The sequence below is a fragment of the Ovis canadensis genome, chromosome 20 (assembly GCF_042477335.2).
Source record: "Ovis canadensis isolate MfBH-ARS-UI-01 breed Bighorn chromosome 20, ARS-UI_OviCan_v2, whole genome shotgun sequence".
In the NCBI taxonomy this organism is placed as follows: Eukaryota; Metazoa; Chordata; class Mammalia; order Artiodactyla; family Bovidae; genus Ovis; species Ovis canadensis.
In genome coordinates, this window is record NC_091264.1 from 57662721 (window position 1) to 57682852 (window position 20132).

The following is a 20132-nucleotide window of genomic DNA, read 5'->3' on the forward strand; positions in this document are numbered from 1 at the left end:
GCATTTGAGAGAAGAGAATGCCTTGAACCATGAGGAGGCTTTCTTGGGATAGAATATGAGTGTATGTTAGTCTGAGAAACTTGTTTCAAACTTGAAGCAAACGATAGGATGTGTGTGTGTGTGCATATGTGCAGTTGCTGCTTGAACAGCATGGGGTTTAAGGGTACCAACTCTCCACAGAGTCAAAAAAATCTGTATATAACTTATAGTCAGCCCTCCATATCCACAGTTCCTCCGTATCTACAGTTTTATCTGCATAGATTCAACCGACAGTGGATTGTGTGGTACTGTAGTAGTAACTGTTGGGAGAAAAACCCAAAAAACTGCCTGTAAGTGGACTCACACAGTTCAAACCTGTAATGATCAAGGGTCATGTATGTGTGTATGTATTTATGTATGTGTGTATATTCACATATGTATATATGAATGAGAGATTGATTTTAAGAAATTATCTTCTGCAGTTGTGGACATTGGCGAGTCTGAAACCTGCAGGGCAGGAGAGCAGGCTGGAGACCCAGAGAAGAGCCAGTGTTGCAGCTCACGTCTGAAGGCCATCTGCTGGCAGAATTCCCTCTTTTTAAGAGGAGATCAGTCTTTTTCTAGTAAAGGTCTTCAACTGATTAGACAAGGCCCACCCACATTATGGAGAGTATTGTGCTTTCCTCAGTCTGCTGATTTAAATGTTAATCTCACCTAAAAAATACCTTCTCAGAAACTTTTAGAATAATGTTTGTTCAAATAACTGGGTGTTGTTTCCTAGCCAGGTTGTTTACCACCCCAGTAAGGGAAAGTGAAAGTCGTGTCTGACTCTTGGTGACCCCATGGACTGTAGCCCTCCAGGCTGCTCTGTCCATGGAATTCTCCAGGCCGCAATACTGGAGTGGGTTGCCATTTCCATTCTCCAGGGGATCTTCCCAACCCAGAGACTGAACCCAGGTCGCCTACATTGTGAGCTGGTTCTTTAACATCAGAGCCACCAGGGAAGTCCAATGAGGGGAAGGGTGTTCCAGTTTCTTTAGGCCTCCGGGCACAATAGAACTAACAGCCGGAGCAGGAGGAGTGCATGGTCCAAGGCAGCAAGGGTGATTTCTGGGCGTTTCTTCATCTTTACTCTGTTCGGCTCTGTTTGGCTCTAGATGTAGCAGAGCCAGACTCCACAAGCCACAGAATCAGTGTTGGCCGGGCTGTGGGTCTCTCTGCCCAGCCTCCCCTCTGCCCCTGCCCATGTGTGGGTCCTGGAGCCCAGACCAGTGTCTCGGTCCTTTCAGTTGCCTGGCTCTGTGCCCAGGGGTAATGAATTAACAGGGAAGAGCACACAGGGGAAACCAGGTGTGCAGGAAAACCCACGTATGATGCTATGGCGCAGACGCTCGGCCTCACTCCCTCGTGATTTGAGTCGTCCTAGAAGAGGGGAAGTTGAGCAGGGTCAAAGGCACATACACACACAGAGTGTCTACAGGCCAGAAGCACACTGTGGTGCAGAGGGTCGAAGTTTTTCTGACCCTGACCACAGGAAGAAGTATGTTGTACATTATGGCCAAGTAGATACATAACTATGTTGTTCAGGTGCTCAGTCGTGTCTGACTCTTTGTGACCCCATGGCCTGCAGCACATCAGGCTTCCCTGTCCATCACCGTCTCCCGGAGTTTGCTCAAACTCATGTCCATCGAGTCAGTGATGCCATCCAACCATCTCGTCCTCCATCGTCCCCTTAGATATAGAACTATAAATATATCGATATAGAGAAGATGCATGTATGTGTCTCAATAAAGTGGCATCAAATTGAAACAGTTTTATCCCATGACGCTCCCCCTTATGTCACTGGCACATGATATTTTCTATTCTCTGCTGTTTCATGAAGAAGAAAAGCTGGTCTGTCCCACTGACCCAGTTTTACAGCGCTCGATAGAGGCACCTGCAGTAAAAGTGAGACCGAAACCTGGGTGGAATGGAAAGAGCTTGGGGAGTCTTGTGACCTGAAGGGATGCCGTCCAGTAGAATTTCTGTGCTGATGGAAACATTGTGTGCTATCCGATGCAGCAGACGCTGGCCCCATGTGGCTTTTGAGCACGTGAGATGCAGCCGGTGCAAATGAGGCACTGAATTTTACATTTTATTCCATTTTAATTAATTGAAATGAGAATCTTCTCATGTAGCTGGTGGCTCCAGTGGTGGACAGCACAGATCTGGGGGACTGCCCTGCCCCTGCCTCTCAGTAGCTCTGTGGCAGTGAGTCCCCACGATCACAGCACCCCTAGGACACCCACCCCCACAGGCTGGCCACCTGCAGCTTTCTGGAGTCTAGTGGGCAGGAGAGCCTGGCTTGATGGGGGCACACGGTTAATTAAGTGCCCAAGGAGGTGTTACAGATAACATGCTTTGCATTTTTAAATGGTCCTTAGGAGACCTTTCCCTTCTTCCCTTTCAGCTGCTTGATTGCTCACCTGTGTGACTTGCTGGTTTGAAAAGAGAGATGCTTTCTGCTTAATGAAATCTTAGCCCATCTTCACCGACTTGGTGGCATTTGAGACCTGAACACAAGGTGCTTTTCTTTCATTGCTTGCTTTCTTGACTTTCTTCTTCCCAAACAGGTGTAATAGCCCAAAGGAAGACGCCAGTGGGAACTGGGAGGCAGAGGTTAACCATCAGACTGGGTTCTTTTGCTGCTGTTGTTATATGTAGTTTGCAAAGCTGGTGATGACATTTGAGGTTTGCTGGACCGATTTTGTTTAAATTCTAGCAGTTAGAATTGGAAAACATCCATTATTCCACTGACCTCAGGGCTCTGCTGGAAAAGATTAGGGGACCCAGGAAAGGATAGGGGAAGGGTGACTTCATCCTCACTCTCCAAAAAGTTCTGGTAATACGAATCAACCTTGACTGAGCTGGGGTTTGGCAGGATACATATGTCAGCTTATTTTACTTCATAGCATCAGTTTCTTCTCAAGCAGGGCCTCACAGTTGACCAGACTGAAGGTGAGTTGGGTGAGAAGCTCAAGCCTATTGCTTAGTGTTGAACCCAGAAGTGAGCTGAGATGCTCTGCCAATTCATTTTGGCTCCAAAGGGAGGGGTACAAAGAGGGATAGAAATTCTAAGTGCTTGTTGCTCAGTCGTGTCTGACTCTCTGTGACCCCTTGGACTGTAGCCTGCCAGGCTCCTCTGTCCACAGGATTTCCTAGGCAAGAATCCTGGAGTGGATTGCCGTTTTCTCCTCCAGGGGATCTTACTGACTCAGAGACTGAACCCAGGTCTTCTGCATTGCAGGCAGATTCTTTACTGTGTGAGCCACCATCAGTATAGAAATTCTAGGAAGAGCCTTAACTCAAGACTTTCAAAAACTGGGAACAAAATAGCCAGCCCCTCAGTTGGAATTATTGTAAATGGCCCAGGCCCCTAAGAGTTTTTATCTTATTTACTTGTTGGTAAATAATATAAATAATGTTTGCATTTTTAAATGGTCCTTAAGAGACCATTTATACAGAGACTCTCTGTATAAATAATGTTAAGTGTTAGTCGCTCAGTCTTGTCCAACTCTTTGCGATCTCGTGAACTATTGCCCACCAGGCTCCTCTGTCCATGAAATTCTCCAGGCAAGAATACTGGAGTGGGTTGCCATGCCCTCCTCCAGGGGATCTTCCTGACCCTGGGATTGAACCTGGGTCTCCTCCACTGCACGCAGATTCTTTACCATCTGAGCCACCAGGGTGTAGATAATAAGAGTTTTAAACGGGTCCAATGATAGCAGTGAAGATGAGCGATGTCAGAAGCCACTGCATAGAAATGCAGCCCTTTTTGTTAAAAGTACCTTTGTCGTGTGCCAGGCATCTCACTTAATTCTTACCACTGCCTTCTGAAGAAGTGACGGTTTTTATTTCTAGATGGAGAAACAGAGGGGTTAAGTCACTTGCCCGATGTTACACAGCTAGGAATCGGCAGTCGGCACCTGGGTCTGCTGTTGGGACTTTAAGCTTCAGGCCTGACAGGCTGAAAGTGGCCCCACTGTGTCCCAGAACTTTGGTGACTCATTGGTACACACAGATGCCCCGATGGCATACAAGAGGCGTCCTGGGTGACCATCACTCCTGGAGCTGGGAAGACCGGTCCTCCGCTTGCTGGCTGTCTTGGTGGAGACGGCCTGGCTCCCATGTGTTCTGAGAATAGCCGATTCTGGGGTGAGGTGGGGCGATGGACTTCTCTCTAAAGTCAGAGAGAGGGAACGCGTGGTGAAGGAGAGCGTGCACCCTACGCATACCAGATGCGGTGGGAGAGAGCCGCTGGCCCTCGCGGATTCAGCTGACTGGAAGCAACTGCCAAAGGAGGGCTGGCAGTTCAAGGGCAGAGTGGCACTGCCCTGCCCTGGAGGGTGGAAGGTGTGAGCGGACACAGGATGGAAAAACAAAACGGGGAGGCGGCCCTGGTTCGCTCATCGACTGCTGGAGGAATCGCAGCTGTGGCGGCTGACTCAGGAGACCCAGGGCGCTTCCCACGGCCTCGTGGCGAGGGTCTGTGCAGGGCCGTGCCTGTGAGGGCAGGTGCTTCCCGCCCCCTCGGAACCGGGGCATCCTCCCCTCTCCCCAGCGGCTCTGGCTTGGAGATAGAGATGCCAGCCTGTGGGGCGGGGGGCAAAGGGGGCTGTCTGTCGTCATCATCACGGGAGCAGCGTTGATGGGGCTTGCCTTGTACCTACAAGCTACTCAGCCAGCGGCTGCAAAGGAGACTCAGAGTGTGATGAGATGGAGCCCCTGCTTCCAAAGAACCAAGTTGGGAAATGAAAAATAGACTCGACACAAAAACAAAGGGCTTCCCTCGTAGCGCAGTCGGTTGAGTCTGCCGGCAATGTAGGAGACCTGGGTCGGATTCCTGGGTTGGGAATATCCCCTGTAGAAGGAAATGGCACCCCACTCCAATATTCTTGCCCAGAAAATCCCATGGACAGAGGAGCCTGGTGGGCTACAGTCCATGGGGTTGCAAGAGTCGGACACAACTGAGTGATTAAATCATCACATACAAAAACAGGTCACACACACAAAAAAACAGAACAAGACAGAAACTCAGAGACACAATTTGAACTTGCCCTTTGGCCCCTAACACAGCTCTTCTGAGTTGCCTCTCAGCTTCAAGCATGACACGTTCAAGGGGACTTGCTGTGCCCCACAGGATTTGTCACCCCTGACGTCCCTGGAACCCATTGATGTGGGCGGCATCGGTGTCCCCCATCCAGAGAGGCGGGAAACGAAACCTAAGGCAGATTCTGGTTGAATTCCCAGGACTGATAATTCTATCAGCCCATTTTCTTTCCAAAAACTCTTCATTCAACACTGGTCATCTGTGGCCTCTGGGGAGGCCCACTGGAATTGCTGAAGTTCAGCTCAGCGACAACTCAACAAAGGTTTATTTTGAAGCTATTGGAAGCAAGGGAGTGGGGTCCCTGTCTTCCAGGAGCTTGCAGTCTCTTGGCTTCCAGGACGGGGTAGGCTGCTGGGAAGGAGAGGAGCCACCCCCAGTTGAACCACTCACCTCAGTCTGAGCTCCAGGAATCTCATCTGGAGCCTCTGCTCTTGCCTGGATAGAAAATGCTCCTTGCTTATGACTGAAGGCTGTCGCTAAAGGAGCCCAAGTAAATGGTGCAAGGGCACTGAGGACAGGGCCTGCGAAAGCTCCGAGCTCACTTTTCTAGTGACAGCCACTTCCAAAGAACACACGTTGTAGAGTCCAGTTTAGAACTGCGTTGAGGATGTCTTGCTGACCTTGAATCACAGCCAGCTGCAGGCATTTGTTACAGATGGTTGCTGACAGTGGGAAATAGCTACTCTCCATCAATAATCAATAATGCTCCTGGCATAAGGGAAGTATCAACTGTAACGTCATCCAGGCTCTAGTCCCCGCTCCAGCATTCCCTAGGCTTGTGTCTTTTTCTTTTTCTGCATTAGTTTCTCAGTGTTTCTGTGGATCTGTTGGGGGTGCATGAGGGACTCATTAAAAGTGGAGACCCTTGGGTCTTCCTTGGTGGTTCAGTGGTTAAGAATCTGCCTGCCAATGCAGTTGGTGTTCAGTTGCTCGGTTATGTCGGACTCTTTGTGACCCCATGGACTGCTGCACACCACGCTTCCCTGTCCTTCACCATCTCCCGGAGCTTGCTCAAACTCATGTCCATTGAGTCAGTGATGCCATCCAACCATCTCATCCTCTGTCGTCCCCTTCTCCTCGTGCCTTCAGTCTTTCCCAGCATCAGGGTCTTTTCCAATGATTTGGCTCTTTGCATCAGGTGGCCTAAGTATCGGAGCTTCAGCATCAGTCCTTCCAATGAATATTCAGGACTGATTTCTTTTAGGATTGTCTGGTTGGATCTCCCTGAAGTCCAAGGAACTCTCAAGAGTCTTCAGCACCACAGTTCAAAAGCATCAATTCGTTGGCTCTCAGCGTTCTTTATAGTCCAACTCTCACATCTGTATGTGACTACTGGATAAACCATAGCCTTGACTATACGGACCAATGTGCCAATGCAGGGCACACGGGTTTGATCCCTAGTGTGGGAAGATCCCACATGCCAAGGAGCCACTAAGCCCGAGAGTCCCGTGGTGTCTGTCTGGAAATGTCCGCAGAAGGCTGACCAGGCAGATGTTACATGATGACCGTCTCGGGGAGCAGGTGAGGCTGCCTGGGAGAGTCAGGGTCCCTTCCCCATGAGAGCAGGTTCTAGCAGGTGGGTGGACAGACGCAGACATGCAGAAAGGCCACGGGGCAGTTTGACCTGTGCTCTTCCTGATCTAATGTGGTGCTTTGTGTGGGTGTCTGTACTGACGCTGGAGAAGGCAATGGCAACCCACTCCAGTACTCTTGCCTGAAAAATCCCAGGGATGGCGGAGCCTGCTGGCCTGCCGTCTATGGGGTCGCACAGAGTCGGACACGAATGAAGCGACTTAGCAGCAGCAGCTGTGGTGAATGCAGCTGAGAAGTTTCTGCACGGGTTTCCCTGCTTCCAGCAGGATGCAAGGTGGCCCAGGCAGGGCCCTGCTGACTGGCGGTTAGCAGGACCTCTAGTTTGTCCTGTTGGGGCTGAAGGAGACCCCTTTGTCTTCAGTTTCAGCAATTTCCCGTCAGTCTGTGGTGTATTATCATAAGGATTTTCTCTTGACAAATAACCTGTGTTATCATCTCTGGGGTTTCTACAACCATTTTCAGTCCAGAGACAAGGTTGCTTTCCCTACCTGTGGCAGCCTGCCTGCCTGGGACAATTCTCCACGGCTTCTGTGAGCTGGGGCAGCAGGAAACAAAACCCTGATGGGTGTCTGGAATTACCACAGTGATGTAGCGATAGGGACCTCTGAGAGAACCAACCCTCAGCATAAAACTCAGTCTGGATGGAGTCAGAAACCTGACCACTATCTCGGGGTGTACATGCTCACTGCCAAGCTTCCAGAATCCCTAAGGATGCTGGCAGGGGCAGGGGCCTGGGCGGAAGGCGGGGTGGGGGGGGGGCGTGTGTGCGTGCGTGCAGGACCCCAGTGTGATGGGTGCACATGCCCAGAGATTCCGATCAGGGAGCCTCAGATGACTGAACCCTAAACTCCACCAGGAGCTGCAGTATTGGATGGTATAAAATCTCACCCCAGTGCACGGATACTCTACTTGAGGCTTCGTGTCGGGGTAGCAGATAGGAGGGACAATCAGAGGACAAAGCCAGGTCCTGGGGTCTCCCATCTCCCTCTTCCCCAACTCTGTTCTGGTGTCCCATGTGGGGGCTACCTCTGTCTCTGCTAGGCAACCCCCAGAGGGACCGGGAGGTGTCAGCACCTGTCCCCAGCTGTCACTTGTCACCTCCGAATCACCGCAGGCCGAGCTCCGTGGGAGCTGGAGAGTGAGGCAGTGTCTTATGCAGTGGGGAGGGAAGAGCTGCTTTGTGACGGGGGGTGGGTGCGTGGGTGTGTACAATGATGTGCTCATGGGCGGGGTGGGCGTGGGTGAAGGGGTGGCTGTGCTGTTGCTCATTCTGGGGAGCGACTGGGTAGCACAGAAGAGTCTTCTCTTGGTTTGATTTTAGAAGAAGTAGTCACTGCGAGGCCAGGAAATAGGATTCAGGGACATGCCTGTAAACAAGAAACCGCACGAGCATCCTGTATCTGTCGCTGTCTGGTCCAACATGTGTGCATCATGGTGTCAGCAACTGTTACTGCAGGACAGTCTCTGAGAACGAGACGTCAGCCTTGCTGGCTCCAGCCTCGTTTTATTAGCTTGATGGGCTTCTATTAGCTTCCCGGACCTGCCCTTCCAAGGCTCAGCTGGGCGGTGTAAACAACAGAACGTAATTTTCTCACAGGCTTTAGAGGCTGGAAGACTGAGATCAAAGGTGCCGGCAGGGCTGGTTGCTTCCAAGGGCCCCGGGGAGCACCCATTCCAGCTCTGTCCCTCAGCTTCTGGTGGGTCGCTGGCCATCGTTGTCATTCCTTGGCTTCGCGAGCATCCACCCATCTCCGCGTTCATGTTCAGCGGCGTTCTCCCTGCATCTGAGTCTGTGTCTATGTCCCCCTTTCGATCAGGACACCAGTCATGTTGGGGTAACCCACTCAGTTACCCCATTTTAACCTGATGGTCTGTGAAGACCCCCCTTCCCAATAAAGTCACCTTCACAGGTACGGGGTTGGGACTGTGTCTTTTGTGGGTGTGGGGGACACAGGTCAGCCTGTAACAGGGGCAAAAGGGGTTTTGTGCTCACCTTACAGGCGAGGCCATGGGAATGTGTGTTATAGGGTTTGATAGCCTGCGATTGACAGCTGCCACTTGGTAGCTGTGTGTTCCTGAGCAAGTTATTGGCTTGCTTCCTTTTAGTAAATTGGGCGACTTAAAAAAAAATGGTTGATGGATCAGATAAGTTAATACACGTAAGGTTCTTTAAACAAGACTTGGCGCATTTAGCTCTCACTAAATATAAGTTGCTTCTGCTATTACCTCTGCTATTCACTTGCTTGTTTTAAAGTTGCAAGCCTTTTGTGTTATTGAAGATGTTTTGAAAAGGGTGAATTGAAAGCGTTACAGATGTTAGCACCTGAATTTCTAGGTTCTCACATCTTCAGATGATGAAGTAATTGTCCCCTCCGGGGAATTTGCAAAGATCCATTGTGTTTTGAATACTGAAAAAAAAGCTGTCTTTGAAACTAGGTTTATTCACTTAACAAACATTTATTCAAGCCTTGCTATGCGCAAAACACTTTGCTACATGCTAAGGTGGATGAAACATGACTAAGATGCTATCTGCGTTTTAAGGAGCTTGCAGCCAGTGAGAGAGACATGGAGCAAGGTAGTCAGGCGGGTGCAGGCCTTCTGCAGAGCACTGTGCCTGGATTAACTGAGTTATCCACCCAGTTAGCTGATGAGATGGATTCAGGACTACGATCCCTAATCCTCAATTCTAGGGGGAAAAAAAAACCAAAAAACCCAAACCCAAAACTCAACTCCAAAAATCGAATGTTTTCTTTGGTTGGTGTAAACTCTCTTGATTACAGTACCTGAGCTGAACGCGTGTGAAGCCATTCATTTATTTTCTCCCATCATGTGCATATTTGTACGTTTTGGGGCAAAAAAGCATGGGGGTGATATGTAACTTCCAGCAAACACATCATATTACCTTTTTAAAATCTGGGAATCTGGGACCACAGATTTTGGGAAAGGTTGGTGGGCCTGTTACAGTCAGACATTTTATAGACAAGGAATGCAGAGGGTTGGTTAACTGTGTGGTCAGGTCTGAAAACTCTAAAGGGATGCAGTCTGTCTTCAGCCTGGCTCCAGCACCCGAGCTGAGGACCAGGCCTGGGGAGGTGCTGAGGGTACATGTCTCATCCGACAGGCCCGGCCATCCCTGCCCTTGGGTCTCCAGACGCCTTTCATCTGGACCATTCCCACAGCCTTCCTTTATCATAGTGAAGGAGCGAAGTCTGGTCAGCTGTTGCTACCTGCATTCCTTAAGCCTGTGTTTCTTGCAGGTCCCAGAAACCATCTCCAGGAGTGGATCTAACGGGGCTGGGTGGGAGAGCTGTGATTCGGGGATACGGTGTCTGCAGAGCCCCAGACGGAGGGGCCGTGGCTCAGCCTTGGGAAGGATTCCAGCCAGGGCCCTAGGGGGCTCTCTGTCTCATTTCCCATCAGAGCTTCTTTTTTCACTGTTGCTTTTCCTGTTTCCCAGTCTGCACATTAGAAAGCAGCTACCACCGCCCGAACCTGCCTTTGTTGTTGTTGTTTAATCACTCCGTTTTGTCAGACTCTTTTTTTGATTTCATGAACTGTAGCCCACCAGGCTCCTTGGTCCATGGAATTTCCCAGGCAAGGATACTGGAGTGGATTGCCATTTCCTTCTTCAGGGGATCCTCCTGACCCAGGAATCTGACCCATGTCTCCTGTGTCTCCTGCACTGCAGGCAGATTCTCTACCACTGAGCCACCATGAAGTCCAAACCTGCCTTTCTATTGCCTCCTCAATTTAAGAGAGCAGCCAGGCAGAGCCAGGGTCTCTTTAGCCTTTCTCACATTCCCACGTGTCTGCCTCTCTTCTGTGAGTGAGAATGAATTGAGGTTTAAGAAAGCAGCACATAGGCGCCCTCCCTCCAGGTGGATTTGATCTGGGATGATCATCAATGACCTTGGGGGACCACCCCCTGACCTTGCTCCTTACTGCTCCAGTCTGGTGCCGGTCCATTGCTGATTCGCATTTCAGCTGCTTTGGGATGACAGTCCGTTTGTTTGGAGCCAAGGGACGCTGTGTGGCCTTTGGCTGCCCTTGACCCCCAAGCTCCTGGCCTCAAGCCAAGGATCCCCTGGAGCTGTCAAACCACTGCCTGCCTGATAGCTGCTCGGAGGACTCCGCTGATAAAATCTCAGGACACTTGCAGGCAGGCCTCGTGTGGATGGGGATGCACTGGACTTCGTGAGCTGCATGCCCCGTGTTCACCAGGACTGAACTGCTAGGCAGCCCTCCCCAGGCCCCGTCACACAGCCAGGCCGCTCCCTGGGCCCAGCCCGCCGCGTTGCGCATCTGTTTCTCGTCTCTTCGGCCTGTGGGTCGTGGCTGAAGGCCGTGGATCAGGGCCTGCTTAGTGTCAGAGGCTGGGAGAGTCTGGCAGAAGACAGGCTTTCAGAGGCAGACTTGATCTGGGCACTTACCCTCCCTAAGGGTCCCTTTCCTCATCTGTATCCTGAGGGGAATGAACCAGTGTTCTTTCAGGGCCCTTCTGGTTCTGAGAAACTTTGTGATGTCCATCAGGGACTCTGGCCAGAGCTGCCAAGGCTGCACAAAGTGACCATCACAGCCGATGGAGAGGAAGGCCTGTGCATGGAAGCAGCCGGCCTGCAGGTGTGAACCACACTGACATCAAGGCGGGTGGGAACCTTAACAAAGAGGATCCTGGGTTGCTGGGGTCTGGGATGCACGTCCCTTGGGCTGAGTCTTGGTTTACTCGCTGCACAGACCTGAGTCTGCTCCGCTGAGAAGGGCTGGGTGGGGAGACTGACCCTTGGCCGGTATCTGGAAGCTTGACTGGTAAACACTTCGCTGTGCTATTATAAAACCTTCCCTAAGAAGGAATCAGGGCCCACTGCCTGTTTGTGCAAACAGTGTAGTTTATACTGAACACCAGCTTGTCTCCTGGGAGTCTGGGATGTTGGCACATGCCAGGCAGAGGGTGCCTATGTGACCAGTCTCCAATAAAACCCTGGACACCGAGTCTCTGCTGGGTTTTCCTCCCTGTGGTCACAGTTGGCTGCTGGAGGAATCAAGGGCATCCCATGTGGCTTCACTGGGAGAGGACTCTCGGAGGCTTGAGCCTGGTGTCCCCCAGACGTCACTCCATGTGCCTTTGCTTTGTGCTGTTGCTTAGTACTCTTTTGCCACAGCTGTGGGTATAACTATATGCTGAGTTCTGGGGATCTTCCTACCAGTTCACTTCCTTCCAAGCCTGGGAGTGGCCTTGAGGAGTCCCGCACTCATGGACTTTTAAGTGATTGAAAGCCAGTGAAGGAAAGCCCCACACGGCAGTGTCGCCCCCAGTGCTAACTCATGGCATCTGGGTTCTGGGTTCCTCTGCTTGCCCTAAGAGGAGCTTCAGGTAAGTTAAAATCGCTGAACGTTGCCTCCTTAGCACTGATGTCCCACCAGCCGCACGGAGAATCTGGTCGTTGCCAGAGCACTTCTAGTCCAGGTGTAAAAATCAGCTTGACTTTCCAGAATAAAGAGGGAATTTTCTGAAACAGTTTGGCTGGCATGCCTGCTCATCAGGGCAACTCTGGCAGCAAGATTCGTTATCAAATAAGGTTATAGATTCTCTGGAGCCAAGTCAGGAAAGCCAGTTAGTCTGATATAAGTGAGAAAAAATTTATGGATGGGGAAAGATCATTGGAGAGGAAATGCAAGGTCTTAACCTTAACATATTTAGACTGTTGATGTGAACTTTGAATAGAAGCCACATGGCTTTTCCTGAATGCTGTAGGAAAGCATTCCGTTGAGAATAGACTTCTCTTCTGGGGAGGTCACATCTTACACCCTTTGTGGCAAGAACCGAAAGTGGAGGAGAGTATGAACTCTTGTGTTTGGCTGTCGTATCTTTCACGAGCCATGAGAACCCAAACACAGATTTGTTTGTCTAAGCGTCTGTGTTTTCTGCTTGCAGGTGGCCTGGGTGGTTGGGTATTTGGCTCTCTAAGGGCAGAAGATCACTCTACCATGTTTCATGTTCCAGCATTTAAAATTAGCCCCTGCGTCCAAAGCCCTTTTGGCTCTGTCTCTAGAGGCAGAGTTGGAAGTCAGCAGCTGCAGGCACAGAGCTGTCTCAGGAGGGACTCCAGGCCTCCAGCCCCTGGAGGGCAGTTACTAGAAGCATGGCTGTCCGAGGCTGTTCTGAGAGCCTGTAAATCCCCTGACAGTTCAGTGGGGTGAGATGCTGCCTTTACCTACATGTGGCCTAAGTGTGTTTCTCCTTATCTTTCAAGAGCCACTGCAAAGCCATGAGTCCTGCAAATAACATGCGAGGAGTAGGCAGACCTTCTGCTCCTCGTGGCTTTGGTGAGGAAGTCTGAGTGTTGCTATGGCATTTGGAAACTTGTTTTCTTTTCAGAATTGTTCACAAGATCCCTCTTTGGTAGAAGACCAATAAGAACACCCTTTCCTTGGGGCTAAAATGGCAGAAAAGAAGGGAAACCGCTGGCCAGTGCTTTTTATGGAGCATCTCCTTTGAGCGGAGAGCTGGCTGTGTCACCTGCCTGCTGGGGTGGGCGACGGGCTCTGCGGAGACCAGTCTTCTCCTCTGCCTTCTAGGGCTTCCCTTTGGGCTGAGTGAGGGGGCAGCCTTTACCTGAGTGCAACGATTGGGCACTTGCAAAGCAAAAGTGTCAATTAATGGAAAATACCTGTGTATGTGAACGTGTTCCCCCGTGTAGATTGGCTTGTGGCCAGAGTCAGGTGTGGCCAATTAGAAAAGTTGTTAAGACATTTTTGAAGGAACCATTAAAACCATACCTTTATTCAGAGGCATCTCCTGTTTCCTGCTAGGCCAGCTTCCTTCCCTGCCTCTGTTCAGTTCAGTTGCTCAATCGTGTCCTACTCTTTGTGACCCCATGGACTGTAGCATGCCAGGCCTCCCTGTCTATCACCAACTCCCAGAGTTTGCTCAAACTGATGTCCATTGAGTCAGTGATGCCATCCAGCCATCTCATCCTCTGTCATCCCCTTCTCCTCCTACTTTCAATCTTTCCCAGCATCAGGGGCTTTTCAGATGAGTCAGTTCTTCACATCAGGTGGCCAAAGTATTAGAATTTCAGCTTCAACATCAGTCCTTCCAGTGAACACCCAGGACTGATCTCCTTTAGGATGGACTGGTTGGATCTCTTTGCAGTCCAAGGGACTCTCAAGAGTCTTCTCCACAGTTCAAAAGCATCAATCCTTTGGCACCACAAGCCCCTCAGGCTCACACTCTTGAGACTTGGAAGCCACCCTAGGTATCTCTCTCCCGTATCCCCCCATATCCTACCAGTCACCCCAGAGTTTACTCTCCTCCGTGCTTCATTGCAGCCAGTGCTGCTCCAGTTCAGGCCCTCAGCATCACTTGCCTGACTTTTTATTTAGAATTAATTTCAAGCTTACAGAAGAGTTACAGGAATAAGAAATAGTGCAAAAAACACCATTGATCTTTTACCCCAGTTCATCTGCTGTTAACATTTATCGCTTGTGTGTTCTTGCTTGTGCTCTTTGTCTACACACACGCCCATGCCTCTTTTTCTCATTTTAATCGTTTAAGGGTAAGTTGCGTACATCGTGGCTCTAACTTCCTAAGTATTTCAGTATGTATTTCCTAAGAACTGGGGTGTTCTCTTCCGTAACCCCCACACATGGATCAACTTTGGTGACTTTAATCTTTGATACAGTGCTTTCATCTGCCTCCCATACTCCAGTTCTGCCAGGGGATCTGGTCACGTCTCCTGTGGCTTTTCCCCCACTAACCCGGATCCAGCTGAGGGTCAGGCACTGCGTTTAGTTGTTACGTCTCTTTGCTGCTGCTGCGTCGATTCAGTCGTGTCCGACTCTGTGCAGCCCCACAGATGGCAGCCCACGAGGCTCTGCCGTCTGTAGGATTCTCCAGGCAAGAACACTGGAGTGGGTTGCCACTTCCTTCTCCAATGCATGACAATGAAAAGTGAAAGTGAAGTCGCTCAGTCGTATCCAACTCTTTGCGACCCCATGGACTGCAGCCCACCAGGCTCCTCCGTCCATGGGATTTTCCAGGCAAGACTACTGGAGTGGGTTGCCATATGTCTCTTTAGCCAGTGTCAATTGCAATGTCTGGAACATGCTCAAGCCTTTCTTGGGCTTTTGTGATGTGACATTTTAGAAGAATATGGTTTCTTCATCTTTAAAAAGAATGTCTCTCATGTGGGGTTTGACTGGGTCTCCTCGTTGTTAAATTCAGGTTACACATTCTCGGTGGAATCACGTCAGCAGATCTCTGTCCAGCGTTGGTGGTCTTAGTTTTGATCACATGGTAAATGTGAACCCTGTGCATTTCTTTGAATAAGGCTGCCATACTCACCTGGGTCCCTGGAGTGGTGCTGTGTTAAGCGATCGGACCTCACTGTGGTGTCCAGCCCGAGAGGCTTAGGATGGACAAGGATGGATGTGCAGACCATGTAACTCAGCCAGACGGACTGTGTCACGTATGGCCTAAGGCTAACGGTCTCTTAAAGATGACACGCACCGTTATTACATTGGTGCATCCTCTGGGCTGCAGCATTAGAGTGTTTCCCAGAGCACACCTCTTGATTCTGCCGGATTAAGGGAGAAATGTTACCTTTCTTTTGAAAGCAAACTTGTTAGGGATAACAGAGATGGCAGACCCAGCGGTCATTCCTGATGGTTCTGTAGGCAGAGGAGTCGTCTGTGAGCTTCAGACTGTGGTTTTGAGAGGATGGAACCCAGGCACTGCCAGGGGACATGATCTGCTTGTCTTGGCCTTTGAGAAAAATGTCAAAGGAGAGTTTTGTTTTCCTAAATCGTTTGAATTCTATGGCTATTCTGGCAGGGCGGGTGGGTTTGGAGCTTGGCCTTCTTAAATTCAGGGCCTGATACAAGTGCAGAGCATTACCATAGTGAACAAACAGGGGGTTGTGACCGGGCAGTCTTGAGATCTCAGTGAGATGCGTATTAGCTCCTCGATATTCACATGTGAATAAAGTGGTGCTCCAGGAACCTCAGGAGATCTGGCCCTTTACAGAGATGGAGTGACGAGAGTTTGGATGGCTGCCTGCTGTCGCCTCCACCAGAATTCTGCTTCCCTCCCCGGTCTCCCTCCATTTCGCCTTCTGCCAGAGGCTGAAGGGCTGCTCTGCCGTGTTTAGTCCCCTCGCCGTGTGCAGAAGACGGGATGTCAGCATGCTACTGGTGAGATGAACGGGCTGTTCTAGGCGGACTGTTGTTTGTGTTATTAACTTAGTGACCTTTGGGGGAGGGCCTCACTCAACAATTAGAGATTGCTTTCTGTAGGGGAGCTGAGAAGATTCAAAGGTAAAGTCTTTGCCTAAAGTATAAAATTGAAGCGAACTCTGAAACATTTGCCCCTTTGTCCTTGGATACACATGCGTCTGTGATGAGGGCTGAATTTCGTTTGAGAGACACCCATCGTTTCCAGAGATCTCAGATTTGCTGTTTTCCAGGAAGCTTTTCACCAGAAGCCTCACTGGTTCAGAAAGAGGAGGTCGAAGCCTGTAGGATGTGGCGGCAACAGGCATGTCGGGGGGACACAGGAGGAGAGGGGACACCCATGCTGGTGCCCACGGACCAGTGGAGCTGGAGGGGGTCTCGCAGTGCTTCCAGAAACTTGGGCTTTGGGTCTTAGGTAGCTTGCCTGAGGTCACAGTGGGTGAAAACCCACAATAGTTGGTGAGATAAAGGTCCTGGCTTCTCAGCCCTGTGGAGTCCATGACGCCATGGGGTTGGCTGGCTCCCTGTGAACAGGACGGAGCATATGAACCCAGGAACGGGCAGTACTAGTCTGGGCTACATCCGCAACTCACCTCCGCATCCAAGGAGCTGACATCAAATGTGTTTCTCTTCAACACTGAGGGCACATTGCTGCCCTCACTCTGGAGGAGGAGGGCTTAACGCTAAATGCTTACCATGCAATGAAATAATATTAACATTGGCCGTCGTGGATTGTGGAAGGACTTCCCTGTGATGGTCTGATTACTTTCTGAATAGCTGATGCAGTCATCAGTGTGTCAGGCCAAATTCCACTCTTTACTCCAGTCCATCTGAAAATCCAGAAGATTGCCATGGTCCTCGTCTGTCATGTGGGGAAGATCTATAGAGAGGAGAAAAGCAGAGAATGTTTTGAGAACAGGACGGACGTATGCTGGGACCGGTTTGGCAAAACTGAAGCTTTGTTAGTAGATGACATAAGTGCTTATTTTAAAGTATTTAAAGGGCTTTGCATTTTTTAAAAACGAAGTAGAGTTGTTTGGGTAATAACCCAAGGACTGTTGACATAGAAAGCTGTTCTCTAATTTAATAGGAAACAGATCTGGTTTTGATTTTTGAAAACATTTGTTGGTAGAATTGCTTCCAGAAGACCAAGCCAGTCCGGGGATGGGAAGAAGTCTCAGCTCTTGGTTTTCTAGAAATGAGGAGAGCTGCCCAGGGAGAGCTCTGAGAGCAGGTGTCTGAAGACTGACTGATTCCAGTCTAGGAGGGAGGCATGGTTCACAGAACTCGTGCTGATCCTTCAGTTGGAAGGCCTGAAGCTGGATAGAAGACCTGGGCAGCCTGGATGGGAAGAGTCGGTCTTGTTTAGATTTCTTGTGACAATTATTATTGTTACACATAATGGTCTTCATTTCAGTTCATTTCCCTGGTGGCTCAGATGGTAAAGATTCTGTGATGCAGAAGACCTGGGTTCAATCCCTGGGTCAGGAAGATCCCCTGGAGAAGGGAATGGCTACCCACACCAGTATTCTTGCCTGGAGAATTACATGGACAGTGGAGCCTGATGGGGAGTCCATGGGGTCACAAAGAGTCGGACACGACTGAGTGACAGACGCTTTCACCGTGGACGGTCCTATAGGAAAACAGGCTCTAGAATCAGAGAGAATGGGGTTTGAATCCTTCCTCCTCCATTTACTTGCCCTGGTGCTGTTGTTCTGTCTTGACTGTGTGTTAGAATTGCCTGGGGAGCTCTTAAAACTCTGGATGTCCAGGGTACATCCTAGATCATAAATAGGCATGGAACATAGGCACAGATTTTTTTTTTTTTTTTAAGTATTCTCCTTCTCCCTGTCGTGGGTAGCCTTGTTGAGAACCATGGCTCAAATAAGACTGTGGAGAAGTTTGAGAGCTAAGTAGCTTTGTGTTCTTGCCTATGAAGTGGGGCTAACATTATCTAACATGTATGGCTCCTGGGAAGATAAAGAGAGATAACACAGCCCGGTGCCCAATATATCATTGGAGCTCAGTAAAGGACAACTTGTATCACTAGCTCAGCCATTCTGCTTGCCAAGAGAACTCTTGAGATGCCGATGGGACATTTCTCAAATCCATAGAGGAAGGCTCAGAATGACAAGTCTTGCACTTATTTGAGACAGGCAGGCGTCCTCTAAGCTGGCAGCGGTTGCTGGGGATGGTTGAGCACCAGAGCCCTTGGGTTAGGTGTGCACAGGACAGCCATACTTCTGTGGTCTGACTTTCTCAGAACTGCAGGCAAACCAGCTCCATTTGAAATCACAGAAACCCATATTCTTCTTTGATTTCCAGTTGTTTATTCTCTTCCCTCTTCTCTGCCTCGGTCTGCGATGACTGCTTAAAAACCAATCCTGTGATGTGTTTGACTGGCAGTAGTCTCCAAAGGCCAAATATAAGGCGAACATCTTAACCTCTTTAAGCTTCAGCTTCCTTAAGTGTGTTAGTCAGGTTGTGAATATTAAGCAGAGTTAAGCACATACAAGGTTTTAGTGCAATGACTGGAAGTAACTTTTTGAAAAAGTTGGAAATCGAGACTCCTTAGGGTGGATGTTCTGATGGGAGGGAGGGGTCCTCTTTGGAGAGGAGAAGGTGGCGTTGGTGGAGTTTGTAGCCATCCTGGAAGGTGATGAACTAAATACATAGGATAACTCTTTTCTGTTCCGCTCTTTGAAGAAAGATGCTCTGTACTAACCCACTCAGTCCATTTCATGACACACTATTGTGCTGTGCTAGGGTCTGGTTCTTCCAGAAAGTTCTGGGCAGAGAGCTGTTTTTAAGAAGCCCAGTGTCTGAGTTAAGGGCCCAGGGCAGCAGCTGATTACATTTCTAGCCAAGCTTTTTGTATCAGCAGTACCTGAGTGACTCCAAGATCTTGGCCAGCAGGAAATATCCATCTTTCTGCTTGTTAGTTCCCTTGTAGTGTCTGAAACCTTCCTCCTTTGCATCACAGAGGCAGTTGGGCAGTTTTTGAAACATCAGCAAGCTAGCTGAATGTCCTGGTTGATGGTATGCAAAGGGACCAGCTCCCGAATGCAGCCACCCTTTCATTTCGGTGCAATGCAGCCCTTTGGGAGTGCAGTGCCTGCCATGCAGGGATCAGCTTTACCCTGCAGACTTTTTGTCACTTCCCGGCCTAGGCCAGTGACTGGGAGGCGGGTTGTGGCCGGCCAGGGCCTCACATTTTGCATGGAGATGCCCTTGCTTTTGTTTCTTTCCTGGAATGAACAGACCCTCCCTCCGCCTCAGTCCCTCCTGGGTCTTTCCTCCGTGTTTCATTTGTGAGGCACCCATGAGCACTTCTTTGTATGGTCACGTCTGGGCTCATGTTCTTGGGATCTTGTCTGGGTTTCTACCGAGCTGGCATCCCACACTCTTTACCAACCCACTCAGTCCATTTCATGACACACTATTGTGTTGGGCTTGGGTCTGGTTCTTCCAGAAAGTTCTGGGCAGAGAGCTGTTTCTAAGAAGCCCAGTGTCTGAGTGAGGGGCCCAGGGCAGCAGCTGACTACATTTCTCACCAAGCTTTTTGTATCAGCCGTACCCTAGTGACTCCACCAGGGACCCTGGTGCTCATTAGAATGTTTGTTTCCACGTTTGGGATGATCGAGAAGATGGATGTCTTAACGTGGTGCTTATGAGCCAGGTCAGGGAAAAAGCAGAGACGTGGCCCCTGGTGGACCTTGTGTATTAAGTAAATAATTGGAGAGTCCTCTGCTTCTGATGGTGGATGGCAGGGACCCTTGCAGCTCAGAGCTGTTGCAAGAGGCATGCATAGACGGTGCAGATAATGGAGGGCAGGGCCCCTTTCCCTGCCCTGGGAGGAGGCCCGAGGATTCCCTCAGAGAAGGTTCTTGGCTCTTCTGTTGGATGTAGAGAGAGAATTCTGCTGGTTCATCAGCTTCTTGATTTAAACACTGGAGTCGTTTTTTCCTTTTCCTTGAAGTGGTCTTGCACGTACGGGTGTGAAAGGCGGGGGAAAGAAGAAGCTGGCGCTGTCACCCTGGGTACCGGAGATCAGAAGGTGACAGGAACATGACAACGTCAAGTTTGCGTTTCTACCGCTGGCCGTGGGCTCCTGCGGCACCTCCTCCTCCTCTGCTTTCGCACGCTCCCCACTTCCTCCCCAGCCCCCGGCTTTCACACC

At 50.0% G+C, this 20132-nt stretch overlaps 1 protein-coding gene across 1 annotated transcript in view; it reads left to right on the top strand.

Annotated features, from left to right (window-relative positions):
- GFOD1 (Gfo/Idh/MocA-like oxidoreductase domain containing 1) overlaps positions 1 to 20132 on the top strand; it is a 97038-nt gene that overhangs the window by 21353 nt on the left and 55553 nt on the right. The gene's annotated exons all lie outside the window — the stretch shown is intronic.